Source organism: Bombus terrestris, chromosome 6, assembly GCF_910591885.1.
Source record: "Bombus terrestris chromosome 6, iyBomTerr1.2, whole genome shotgun sequence".
NCBI lineage: Eukaryota > Metazoa > Arthropoda > Insecta > Hymenoptera > Apidae > Bombus > Bombus terrestris.
Genome location: NC_063274.1, coordinates 11015786 through 11028399, shown reverse-complemented (window position 1 = coordinate 11028399; position 12614 = coordinate 11015786). Strand labels below are relative to the sequence as shown.

General features: G+C 33.7%; 1 protein-coding gene across 2 annotated transcripts in view; it reads right to left on the bottom strand.

Annotated features, from left to right (window-relative positions):
- The window catches only part of LOC100649534 (torso-like protein), a 34333-nt gene that overhangs the window by 5060 nt on the left and 16659 nt on the right, over positions 1 to 12614 (bottom strand). The window contains exon 1 of one of the 2 annotated variants that reach the window (XM_012309481.3): positions 484 to 676. The exons of the other annotated variant lie outside the window; for it this stretch is intronic. The gene's annotated coding sequence lies outside the window, so the exon portion shown is untranslated. Of the gene's footprint in view, positions 1 to 483; positions 677 to 12614 lie in introns of those variants that run through there. 2 annotated transcript variants of the gene reach the window in all.

The following is a 12614-nucleotide window of genomic DNA, read 5'->3' as shown; positions in this document are numbered from 1 at the left end:
AACTTTCGCTAAAATCTCTGACATTGTAGGAACCGTTAAAATATGTTTCACTGGAATATGAAAGTTTGCTAAGTACTTTTTGTACGGATTCTACATTCATTAGAAACTTTCGATATTTCTTTGTTACGGCACTTAATTATTTCTATCTCATTATATGGTACCAGGTATGAACATAACAAACTTTAAACATTTATCTTCGAACGAGATTTTTCTTCATTTTGAATATACTTTTCTACAAAATATATAAATATATAAATATAAAAAAGTTGGCACGCTGCACTGAAATATCAACCATGTAACAAATATAAATAAATATACAAATAAAAATAAATATAATTCGAAATTAATTTTACGTACAAAACGAAGCAAGCATTCAAATATAATTTAAATATTCATTTAAAAATCTAATTGTTCGAAAAAAAGAAAATGTTTAGAAAAAACTATGATCAATAGAAATAATGAAAATATCAAGAAACATCTTACAAAACCGATCCTCGAGACAAGTAGCAAACGGCACAAACTTCCTCACACCATCGACAACTTCATTCACAGTTTCGCGCCACAATTAATCGAAACTACTAATCCCGCGATATCAGAAATTGTTCAATATAAAAACAGATTATCATTAAAATTATACATATATGATACAAGTTACACAAAATGTTACAAGTCCTTCTGAAATTGAACCTACAAGTGGCGGAACAACTCGTGTGCTCAGCTGGAATCTACCGGCGCTTCGAAACCGCGAGTGCACGCGCGACGCAACGAGTCCGCCGGTAGATCGCCACGAGTTATCTCGTTTTGTAGGTCTAGGTGCACATCGTCGAGGCATTTGCAGAAGCAGTACGTGGCCTTCATCCCCACCTGTCTACCAGGCAAACACGCTGGTCTAACGCGGTTCTCCAACGTGCGAAGTCAGGTCTCCGTCAGCCGGACAAGTGTTTCAAGAAGTTCTAACCCCTTCTTTACGAACCATATTGCTACCGTAATAGTTGCTATGCATTAGGTCGTTTCTTTCAAAGGTTTCTTTCGTTTTATAAGGAAATAGTGGATGCACAAGATTTTCCGTTTTATGTTATTTTATAGAATTACGTATGATACATTTTCTTTTATCAAGATAAAAATCACAACGTTTGACAGATTAGGTTTCATGTTTGTATAAAGATGCGTTGTTGTAAAAGACGTGTTTGTAGAAGAAAGACACTTTTCGGACAAACTAATACAAGGAGTTCGTCGCGAATATTCGCTTCTGTCATAAAAGTCGACGTTAATTTTGCCAATGATACCTGGACACTTTTGGTATTTGCGAAACATTGTTTTATTACCAGATCAATATCACTGACTTACAATCTCTCAAAATTTAGTCATTTGGTCTGTAGAAAGTTTCCTCGGAGAAGAAAAACTTGTCCATTTAAATCTTCTAAAGCTTTGAGTTAAAGACTTTGAACTTGAGATCCTTTGACATTTATTACATAATTTATTATTCATAAGATAAAAATATTCGTAAGATATTCATTATGAATGTCGCTTAACATTTTCAAGTTCTTGCGAATTCTTGTATTCCTGCGAGACTGATGGAGCCTCGGCTTGATCCTCCTCTCAATTAACTTAAGATCCGTAGATTTTTTGTCTTCTACAGGCTCGAGGAGGATATGCAAGGTTCCGGGCTGCGGTCATTCGTTCGTCTCGGTTGGCCGCGTGCACGCGAGCCCGTTCATCTTGATGAATGTCCACGCGACACGATTGATCGTTATGCACGCAGGCTACGATTTATGCACCACTCTGTGTTAACGGTATATCGCTCGCGGACTGCGTTTGACAATGAAATGCCTCGAACCATTTACTTCCGTATTGATAATTGGAGAAGACGTAAAATTGCGACGAAGATTAGTAAAAGGCGAGGCATTTTAAGATTCGCTTATTTAATAAAAATAAAACTAAAACAAAAATCAGTTATATAAATACATAAATCATGATAAAATGAATAAAAGTTGATGACTTAATTTTTTTGGCACTTTAAGATTCGCTCATTTAATAAAAATAAAACTAAAACAAAAATCAGTTATATAAATACATAAATCATGATAAAATGAATAAAAGTTGATGATTTTTAATTTTTTTAACTATGCGTCATTCCGGAAAATCTGAAAAAATTGTGAGTTAATACGTAAAATTAACTGTTCACCATCTTCCCTTTCTCTTACGAGTTTATAGGAAAATGTTAAAGGTATAAAGAAGTAGTGGTCATTTTTTGATGCGTTTGTGTGCATACATGATTCATTAATATTCATTAACAGGATAGTAACTGGTTATTATAATTTCTCTGGTTATTGATTGTTTTACGACGTAATTATTAAATTACATATTTGCGTAAGAGGAGTTTTTTCAGGATTAAAATATCAGGTGAAAAAATTCGAGGAATAATCTTTAGAGAAAAACCAAGTTAATGATATGACGCAAAGAATGATTGGAACGTATATTTGAAACAATCCGGAAGTGATAAGAAGAGTACGTGATATAGCGACCAGACAATTGCAATGTTGCATTGCTGCAAACAGATATAGCACTTTGAGTATCTTTTGCGAAACAATTTCGTTGTTTTCTTTTTTTCATATATTTAATGTTCAATAACTTTTTACTACTACTCATTTCATCTTTTCACTACTACAGCTCATTGAAATCGGCTCAACATCCTGTTATTTTACAACTAGTAAAACAAAGGAGACACGTAAACCTGAAGAACTTAAATATCAACTAAATATAATTCTGAAATTGTTGGAAATCTTTCACTCAAAAAAAAAAAAAAAAAAAAAAATAACTATCGACCGATTATAAATATTGGCAGAAGTAATTAAATTTTATGTTAAAAATTCCAAACTTTTGAAAAGACCAATAATCAATAATTGAAATTATCGGTTCACTCTGTATTCTAAAGAGCATGGTGGAATAAGCATGTTAAAATGTGTACCGCTAAGCCAAATTAAACTTGTGACACGTCAATCGAAAGAGCTTCTTAGGAAAATCATTCCGGCAAAGTTTTAGCCACCTAGCCTCTACTATTAAGGTAGTTATTAACCTAAACACGATTTAAAACTTATGCTTGGTTTATTTTTTGTTCTACCATATGGAAAACTATGAAAAAGATCTGAGATGCTATAGTCGTGATGTTACATATCTGGCAATTCTTCCACATTTTTCCTGTGCAATTTCTAGTCTATTTTTTAAAAATCAGAAATATTTAAAAATGCCAATTTTGTATTAGTGTTATTAAACAATGTATAGATTTCTGTATTTATACAATTTATATAAAGAGCATGTCGTATGAATATTATATGCAATTCTAGATAGTTTTATTTTTATTAAATCTGCGAATATTAAAATGTCTCACCTTTTACTAATCTTCGTCGTTGTCAACGTTGATCGCAAGATTTATTCGCTCAACATTGGAAGTTCTGTTGAGTATTTCAGCAGGCCTTATCATGTATGCGACATGATTTTTATATATAGAATGCGATAAATAATAAATTATCGCAGCGATGTGTGAGGAATAAAAATGCCTTTCTATTCTCGGCCAGTCAATTGAGTTTGGTATATTCAGTGTTGTAAATAATTATAAATCCGAACATATTTTCTGTATACACTTTATGTAGCAGTTGTACATTTTATACGTTAATAATTAATAATGTTTTTAGTGTTGACAGTGTTAATAGTGTCATATTATTAGTTTCCTCCAAATAACAATTTAAAAATCTTTCTTGCTGGATCCGATCGATTATCTCAAGCAGTGTGATACTTTCTAGAGGTAATGAACTCAAAAAATAATATAGAGCAATGTTGTTTGAAGGAAAATAATAATACATGGCTGGTAGAGAATAAAAAGTCACTTTTGTGAATGTGCATTGTGCAAACAGCAATGGCACTCTTGGGTTTTGCTCGCATATCGCTGCGATAATTTAATATTTATCACATGTTGGATATGTGGCACACATTACAAGCTTTGCTGAAATACTCAGCAAAACCTTCAATGTTGAGCGAGTAAATTCTGTTGACAGCGACGAAGACTAGTAAAAGGTGAGACACCTTAAGGTTCGCTCATTTAATAAAAATGAAACTAAAAAAAAAAAAGATCAGTTATATAAATACATCATAAATCACTCTTACAGGCATGGAAAAATAAAAGATGATGACTATTAATTTTTTTAACTATGCGTCATTCCGGAAAATCTGAAAAAATTATGAATTAATAAACGTGACAGGTAACTTCTACTGTAAAAATATAGATGTTATCGTTTAATAACGCTAATAGAAAGTTGCCATTTTCAATTTCAATTATCTTCCCTAATTTTTAAAAAATTGATTTCGCACTGAAAAGATGTGGAAAAATTCCCAGATATGTAACACCATGGCTATAGTATCTCAGATCTTTTTCACAATTTTTCATACGGTAGAACAAAAGAAACCAATCTGAAACCAAGACTGTAATGTTTAGGTTAATAAGTAGCCTAATAATAGGGGTAAGGTATTAAAAGTTTGTTGAAATGGTTTTCTCAGGAAGTTCTTTCGATTGACGTATCATTAATTTAATTTCGCTTAGAGGCATCTCTAACAACCACTGTTCTTTTCTTTTTAATCTAAATATAATTTTAGTTTCAAAAATTCAGCTTAACATTTTATCCTTTCAAGTTGCAAAAAATATTCTATTCCAATAGGAAGCACATTAATTATGCCACAAACTTTCCATAATAATCTAATAATAGCCTTTAAGAATCTCTAAAAACTTGTCTTGAAGGTTAATTCGTCGAACCTTCGTCTATCTCTTTTTGCCTCATTTAACGACGTCTATGAAAAGGCTACTTTAAGAACGAGGCTTCGTAGTAATATCGTTAAACGCTTTCGCTCATGCATAGATCGCGTAACGAACGAAGGTTGTGCTAAGCCCTTGGATTTCTTCCAATCTGGCAATCGTCCTAGCGACGCGAATGTTTTGCAACGATTTACATCTGAAGGAATATCGATTGGTAATTACTTGTTGAACGTTTCTCTGTCCAAGGAATGTGAACAATTACGCGGTTGGCTCGCGTGTACATTTTATGTTTGCGTTCGTGACTCGAATATGTTGGAGGAAGACTACTTTCTATTATGTTGTCTCAATGAAATTTTGCAAATGCAGTGTTCGATGATTATACTAACCCAAAAAGTAAATCATCCTAATTTATGCCGTGGCTCTAAGTATAAAAATTAAAATTAGATTATAATAGATGGCAGGAAGAATTCTAGTGAACATATTTTTTCAATCTTATAGTTTTAGTAAATTTATTATCTTATAATCTTTGAACATTAACTTTTATGTATAGTGGAGCCTCTCTTATCTAAATTAATGGTAGTATAGTAAATAATGAATTAAAATTAATTGACAGATTCTTAAAATATTTATGGATCCAATATCTTTTTGGCTGCTAAGTCACATAATTTTTTCAACATAAGTAACCGCATAGATTTACATTCTTTTTGTACTTAGAATAGTCGAAGTCTTTCCTCAAATGTCACGAATGCTTTAACAGGAGGAAGCGCGTCTCAATTACCACGTTCGTTTGCTCTTTCTATTTGCATAAAATCGTCATTATTGACGTTTTCATCGCAATAGAACCATTTCATTACATCGGTATATTTAAACTTTTCCTATTATTCTCGGAATCTGGGAAATCTACGTGTTTTAGATAATTTGCAATACCATGTTTTCGGTTTTTAGTGCCTACAAATAGTGGCTTTTCAACGCCATCTATTTTTGTTAATTCCGTTGCATCCGCATTATTTTCGAGCTTTTTAATTATATTGTATTTTGTTTATAATCAGAATTCTCCTAATCGAATAAGAGAAAAAAATACATTGTATGTGAACAGTAATTCGGATTAAGTTTAAATTCAATTTCTCGTAGAGAATTTTTCAAATATATTTGATATGATATTATATATATGATATTTAATATTTATTTGATATTTATATTTATTTTATAATTATATATGATATTTAATTATAATTATATTATTTAATTATAATTTAATTATAATTATATGATATTTAATTATACTTTTGTTGCTATTTTAGTATTTAATATTAATCGCATTCTTCCCGATTGATTTATGGGAATATGGGTGCTATTGTATGAAAACGTGTGTATTGAATAAATGAATAATGGAAATGAGTTCAAAGGAAGAACGTTTCAAACCAAGTACCGTATTGGAGCATCAATTAATACGGTAAAACGTGATTGTTTCTCTCAAGAGCATAGTCATAATGACGAAGAAACGGAAATGCATAAGAACTTCTCTGGTTTAAAAGCGTAATTCCTGGAGTATAACGTTTCTTGGAACGTGTTATGCTATAATGTTACATTTGTCTCGTGATAAAATAAATCTCTGGCATTTATGATATCGTTAGAACGCGGAAAGTCATAGAATGCCATTCACGAAATTAATATTGTTACTATGTTATAGCAGTATGACACGCTCTTTGCTAATTCATCTATTGGAGTTATTTGCAGAATTAAGATTACAATTTTACCTTAGAATCTGTCATAATCTCAAAGTGAAATTACTATGGAGACACGTGAAGTAATTAAACCACCGTTGAGAAATAACATAGTTTCTAACATTTTTGCAGAAGAAATATCTAATTTCACATCTGTTTTTAGCATACAATAATTGGCACGTAAGAAGTTGCTACAGATATCTCATATAGAATTACATAATTCTGTCAATTTTAACGAAGAACGAACAATAATTTCAATATTGTATTGTAAATAAGAAAAAAGTTTATTAAATCTATATCTAATATTATATCGTCTAAGAAATAAAAGAGTACATTCATAAGCATTATGTAACGACTGTTAAGTAAGTGTACAAGAAATTATACAACACACAAGGTGTATAATTTAGGCTATGCGAAATCGATATTTATCATTTCAGTGCCGAAAGTTACTCTGTGGATCTCACAGGATCTATGGGATCCAGAGCTCGTAAAATCATCTATTAATTATTAATTAACTACTGTGCTGCATTTTTGTTACTACGTTGCTCAGATTTCATAGAATTAATGTCATGAAGTAGGGTCGCTTGCATCTTCATTCTAACGTTGGGATTAAAATAATACGAAGCATAATGTTCACGATTTATCGTCGATGATGATTTATTGTGTTACGAGTGCATTCTGTAACAGAATGTTACAGCAGAATGAATACAGGCCTTAACAATCGGGTACTGCGAGATGAGAGTGAAAGTAGAATTGAAATCTTCCACACGATATATCTAGACTGTGTACTTGCATTTTTGGACTTTTTTTATTTACTCTACGATATTGCAATTATTGTTCGTTCTTCGTTAATATTGACAGAATTATGTAATTTTATATGAGATGCTTGTAGCAACTTCTTACGTGTCAATTATTGTATGCTAAAAACAGATGTGAAATTAGATATTTCTTCTGTAATTATGATGACATATATCAGAATGAAGAAGACAATAAATATTCACAATCGTTCCACGTTTTGCACTGATATTGTTCACAATGATTTCATCAATCTCAATCTGTTCTACTACTAATAATAAATACTAACTACTAATAATAAGAAGCATCCTAAAATCGACGTGAATCTTTTATTTTACAAAATCCATATATCTCTTAACATCTTTTGCATAATGATCCAAAGTATATTCGTGACATCGAAAGAAACTAAAACTTTCAGTCCCCTTCCACTGAAAACTTTTATCAAAATGTGTAACAAGCATCTACCTAAAAGTATCCTTCTCAAGGAAACTATTACTAGCTGTAATCAAAAGATTGGTCAGCTATTACATTCTAAGCATCCTTCCTTGATAAAAGAACATCCACGCCTACGCGTTATAGACTTACATAATAGGAAACTATTTGTCGATTTATCTGGAAAGGAAGATCGTTCCACATACCTAGATTCACAGTAGCTGTGTTGCAAACAAAAGTTGCCATACATATTCATAAGATTACAACAAAGGGTTCATCGCGTAGAACTGTCGGCACCTCAGGGTGACCTCATCCTTTATCATTTTAATATTTAATACGGCGAGCCGCGTGAAAGTGCACTGCTTTTCGACGTTGACGACCAATATGTCGATACGAAGAAGATCTAGCGTTTGAAATAGAGAAACTGAATAGAAATCGAGATTTTTCCTTGCTGAAAGTTATGAACGTTAGAAATTGTTTCTACAGTATGAGAAGTCATAAAACAACGTCGAGATCAAACAGGAAGATAGTTTTGGTGTAGAATCGATCGACAACAAATTGTTAAATTAAATCTTAAAATCGTTCTTCTATAAAAAAAAATCAGAAATATGAGATATCGTTGGACTTCAGATTTTTATATAAATTCATAGTTTTGATATAATTAAAAAAATAAAACCTCGGTCGAAAATTGTTTAACCTATCGAGTATTACAGAAAGCGCTATGCCTTGGATATTTGATATATTTTTTCACTGCGTATGTGCATTTTGTGAAATCTTGCGCTTTCCAATTTCCTATAAATACATAAAAATCCGTAATCCACGTGTCTTACTTTTCACCTATAATCTTCGTATACTAAACAACGTAATACATGGCGATTTAATCGTCGATACACGCAATACTCTAATTATTTCCAGCAAAGTATACGATTAAGCAAAATTAACGCCTACAGGAGCGTATAAATACAGCTTTCAACAGCCGTAAGGCCAGCGTGAATGGTACAATGGAACATTATGCAGCGCGCATCCGCCCAGTCGAGGACGTCGATGCTCCCAAATTAGTGAAACGGAAGTGGAACAGGTTCCACTTTCGCCATTCTCCATTAAGCGCAAGAAAGTGGTTTGTCACCATGATTAGAAGTTCACGGACATACTAAACAGGTGAAGTTCGCACGGTGCACGCATTGTGCACTAACCTAATTGACATTCTCCTTTATTGGGTTTCAAGGATAGCGAAAGGGAAATTTATCGATTTATCATAAACAACTTTGCCTAGTCACAGATGTAACGGTGTTAGGTTTTGAACTATTGTTCCAAACTATTTAAGATAGGAAAGTAATTCCGGTTCGACTATTGGCGCGTGAGAAATATTTACTTTCGTTCGAGCGTAACGTTAGAAAGTCTCGTGGAATTAAACGATCGTAAACACCATCGGATGTCCCTGCACGCTCATTCTTGCGATGCTGCTCCAAGAGAGGCATACTTATACCAAACGTTGTGTAATAAGTGTTATGCATCGAACGATCGTACGGGGCAGACATAAAGCGAGATGAACGACGTCGTGGTCTTCTGAAAGCTACATTTCGTAATTTCGCGGGTGTGTAAGTCACGTGCGTGTCGCCGTATTTTATTCCTTAGGAATCGCTTGGAATTAATGTGCGTTCGATGGCACACGAGACATTAGAAATTGCAGTTTCGGTGGGGGAATAATGAAACGTTGAACAAGAGACACAGAGGATACGCACGTAACCGTTTATTTGCGAATAATTTGTTTTATAAAACGTTGTTACGTATCTATCGATGAATTTTATGATGTTAATTAAATGACATTTAAGGAGTTATTTAAAGACTACTGCATGCAATGAATCAGCCGATTCGTTAGAAAGTCGAAAGTTCGAGTCGATCGAATGAAAGAAACTTATGGAAGATATTTATCTCTTATACAATTTTGTTACAGAAAATAAAAAAAAAGTACCAAGAATCAACGAATGATTTCATATTATCTGGTAACATTGTCAAACTCGAGTCAGAGATGCTGTTGTGCTAGTCATGAAAAAATTACGAGCTTTCTACGTTCTAAAACTTTTCACCTATCTCAAATATGGTCTTCCGACGTGTATTTATGATGCTTTTTAAAACACCACTTCTGGAAAAGCGATTTTTCAAAATAAAAATAAAAATAAGTAAAAATAAAAGAAACCAGGATATCGAAACTTTTTTTAAAGATCAATCCTAACGTTTACGTCGCAGCAACTACGATGAACGTGTCGACTGTCATCGATTCGAAACAGCACCTAACCGCAATGCCGATCGCTCGAATCGCTCGAAGCACGTACCTTTCGCCTTTCCTTGTTGAAGAAACGATGCTTTGAGGATACAACAGTGTCCAAGAGGAATATCGTCGAAGAGGAGCCTTCGTTACAAAATTCGATGCGTTTCCGTGCGCGCGCGCGCGTCAATAACGCGATGAGCAGCCGCGTCATGAAAAAAAATCACGATTGAAAGAACAATCGAGCGCTCGCGGGCGCTGCGATTCAGTTGTCGTTGGTACAAGAAGCGAGAGATCTACGTGACGTAGAGGCAAATGGGGAGGAATTACTTAAGTAGCGTGGTCGTGTGGTCGCTGGGACCACGAAAGGAGTCTTTGCGCAATGAATTAGACACCGGAAGCGGTGCCACAGACGAATTATTCTCGGGTGAGACGTCTTATTCTTCGACCATAGTCTAACACGAATTTCATATACTTTTTCCTATATCGCGATAGATTGAAATATACTACACGACGATGTTTAATTTTCATAAATTATTACGTAGTATTTGTGCATTTTTTCTCTCACAATATTATCCAAATCATTCGTATTGTTGAAAATACTTCAGTTCGTGAAATCTGTCTTATTTTAAACGTTGTTAATAACTTAGTAACGCCGATAACCACCTTCGACTACCTTGACTCTCATGTGTTATACGATACGATCGTTACGTATTTTCGATATCCAACTTCAAAGATCTTTCTTTGATCTCTACCTTTATTTTATACAGGAGCACTGTCGTGCTTGCGATATTAATTAGTAGTAGTAGCGTAATATTAGTTCAGTTCAGATATAAAAAGTTATTAGATGGGAGAATTACTTAGGTTGCAGAGAGTTTATGCTGTAATGGTTTCGCTTCCTCTACGTCGAGATTGTGGAATGTGTATAGAAATCGAGATTGATATCATCGTGTGGATGATGGAAGGAAGAATAGTGTGTTTTGTACCGTGGAAAGAGGCGATATTTTCTGCGAAGAGTTTGCCAAGTGTAATACACTATGTGATTCAGAAGATAGATAGTTATTCTTGTGTTTAGATATCTATGTTCGCTGAGAAATTTTTATTCGTATACCGCTGTATGTGGCTGCTCGCCAAAATTATAAAAGATTTTTAAATAAGTGGAACTTTCTCCTAAAATTTCTCATTAAGTTCAGCATAAAGATATAGACGAAATTGCTAAATTTTGCAGAAGTTCTACAGAAATCAGCAGCATACCTTCCTAGCGACTCCGCAAACATGTAAATTATTCGTTACATTATGGACTCCGCATAATTATCGACTTTCCCGTACCCACTTTCATCACCGTACATTAATTTACGAGCATAACAAGTCGATTCCCGTGATTTAGCTAAATCGGTGCTAGTTAGCTGAATTCGCAATTCGTACGCACGTCTCAAGGCTTATAGACGCGACTTGCGTTCTCTAAAAGACAAAGAGTTTAGAGAAAGGGAAAGAGAGAAGTATAATAAATGATTGTCACAATTATAGCGCTCGTGAATCACGATGCACGTGCACTTTAAACGACGTGACTGTTATTTGCTGGTCTATCATCAACTTCGTGTCAAATACGGTTCTCAATGTCTACTCCTAAAATGGTACGTCTAAATGAAAGAAACGAGAACACGTCGTTGAAACTGGATTTCATCTAACAGGTTCGATCCGAATCGTCAAACTTTTCCCTACTTTGGGGAAATAAAGCGATTGACGATAAAGCATTGAAAGTGAATTATCGCGACTTGAAATAATTTTCCAGATCACCTTTTTTTATATGTTAAGTCGATCTAACGTGTAACTCAGAAACTATTCGAATTTTTTTAGAACTCGTTTTTATTATATTATTTATCTTCTATTATTATTTATCTTATTACTGGTAACTTCATGTTGATATTAAATTATTCATTCGTTAGAATCGTTAATTCTTAGTTGTCAGATTAAAGCACAATCATCTACGATATTTCTTCAGAAGCAAATTATAATGAGAACACTAAGAAACTAAACAATAGCCGAGATTCCTGTGACTAATCTTTATGATTAAATTTGTTATAAATAGCCATAAGTTCGTGGAGTCAAAGTTATTGAACTCGTGGTTTCTGGCACAGACAACCCTGAAAACTTCAAACGCGCAGAGGTAGATAACTTCAAACACGCAGCATCTCATACAAATGACTTCCTATTCTTCGAACACTAACTTCGATGTGACTCATAGTGTTAAAGCATGAATAATCGAAGATTTCATGGGATCACCAAAAGTTCTCGGAATTATATCAGGTTATAACTCTTCCCTGTGTGGTCCACCCTGTACAATATATCAAACCTACAAGAACTCTATTATGAGAACTCTGTTATGTCTCACGAATTCCAAGCAGCGTACCAAGAATTCCTTACAGTCAAGGTTGTCACTTCCCAGACTCGTAAAAACGCATAGTTATACAGGCAATTTCCAGCTTTTTCCTTAGTGCTTTTTATCAAATCAGTAACTGCTATCAAAAATGTACTTTCTACGATATTGAAATTCGATGACGTAGAAATATATGTCATGCACAAAAGATCATGG